The sequence below is a fragment of the Notothenia coriiceps genome, unplaced genomic scaffold (assembly GCF_000735185.1).
Source record: "Notothenia coriiceps isolate Sejong01 unplaced genomic scaffold, NC01 NC01_scaffold00037246, whole genome shotgun sequence".
NCBI lineage: Eukaryota > Metazoa > Chordata > Actinopteri > Perciformes > Nototheniidae > Notothenia > Notothenia coriiceps.
Genome location: NW_011369947.1, coordinates 2,236,839 through 2,238,854, shown reverse-complemented (window position 1 = coordinate 2,238,854; position 2,016 = coordinate 2,236,839).

Below are 2,016 nucleotides of genomic sequence, written 5' to 3'. Positions count from 1 at the left end.
TAAATCTGTGGTGGGTGGAGTCAGACAGAATTGAGCTGTCAGATATCTTTGATTCTTTGCTTGATACAATTTCAAAAAGTGACATTGCGAGTCCTGACAGAACTTAATACATTCTGTCTCAGAGTTCCTGCTTTTAAGCAAAATTAGTTTCCAGCCAAAACCTACGCTGCTATCTCAGATTCTTTGAGAGTCTTTCAAAGAGCAGAAGTCACCTTCTGTTACTCACTGTGTGAAACTATTTGCTATAATAGTCGCTTCCTTGATGTGTGTCCTGACTAAACCAGCATCCTCACGCCAACATCGCTGTCCATCCTGTTGGAGGATTTTGAATTTTGACAAGCCCACAGCGATGTTCATTATAGTCCTACGAACTTTTGGTATGTCAATACTTGTTCCTCTTTTAAGGTGTATTGGTTTCAGTGTCCTTGTAACTGTGTGTTGGAAGCTGGTATAGGTGTTAATGTCTTGAGCGCGGCAGGCGGAACCACCTGTTAGGTGCTATATCACGTAAAGTACACATCAACTAGATCCTGGGTTTGAATCCTGGTGTACCACCTTGTTTACTGGCTTATCATTTCTTCAGGTTCTCCAGTTTCAAACCTAAGGCTGTAAAAGAAAGGGGAATTGATGTCCTTATATGTTATAGGCTAAAGGATAATACGGATGGAGGTCTCAATGTCTTTATTGTGAACCAGTTGCTTCTTTTTTTCCTCGAGACTCCTGTTCCTTAACTCATTAGTCCCTCCACGATAGACGCTATGGACAGGGTACGGTCATTTAATCAAATGAAACCACACTCATAATCATCAAAAAACAGGTGAGGTTAAATCAAGGACAAACCGGCTGAAAAACCGTTTCTACCCCAGAGCCATACGAGAACTGAACACCGTCAAACGCTGAACTAGCACACACACAGTTACAACTTGCAACTGCACTACTTTTTAATAGTTTTATTAATGTATTAACTGATCGACATCACAGATGCCAAATATCATCCCTGTGTTTTTTATATTGTAAACTGTATTTAAATTGTGTGCGGGCATGTATGCATGTTGGTATGGATGTGGGAGCATATGTTTATGTGTGTATATGGATATACTGTATATATTTTTCGTATTATGTGGAAATGCACTGCGAGGATTGCTTTTTAAAATGTCGTTGTACCTGGTGCGATGACAATAAAGGAATTCTATTCTATTCTAATAGAAAAAAGCAATCTGAGGCTACGGCTACAAAGAGGATTTGGGTAAAACTGTTCATACTAGTTGTAGTCTCTCCTTTCTTTGCCCAAAAACTATACTGGGCATGGAGCAACACTGGCATCCTTTAGTAAATCAACAGCTATTTGGATAAAAAGCGTCTAACAAGTGACAAATGACATGTAATGTAATTTGCTAACTTGGAAATGATTTATTTAATATAATCACTGAACGGCTGTGGAACCAAAACAAATGTAGGAATTCAATCAAATGTAGAGAAAGACACTGAACATCTGAGGTTAACTACAGAACAAGTGACATTTATACTTGGACTTGTGTTTAAGGGGATCTATTTCCCACATCATCACTTCACCCATTGTTTTTATGAGAATATTAACTTAATCGTATTGATTTGCTCTGTTTTCTAATACCAGATAAAAGTAGGCTTATCGTGACATCAGACAGATAAAATGGTTGTCATGTTGTCTCCAAAGCAAACTATTAACTACTACATGATGATGCCATTTCATATATAGCTCAATAATCTATTAGTGATTTTAGTTTAGTCTAAAATGGTCAAATTCTGCTTCATGGTATTCAACGAAATGGCCTCTTTGTAGCAGTGTTTGCAGTGTTAGCTGAATTACCATAAGTGAAGGGTTAATATTATTCTCTCTACTCCCCAGTATTGCTCGATGAATAAACTACTGAAAATAATGTCCTAACAACACTACAGTACATTTGCACCTTTTATGGATAAATAACAAATAACATAAATAATCTTAACCGTAAACATGTCCAGTTCCCCGACCTTACT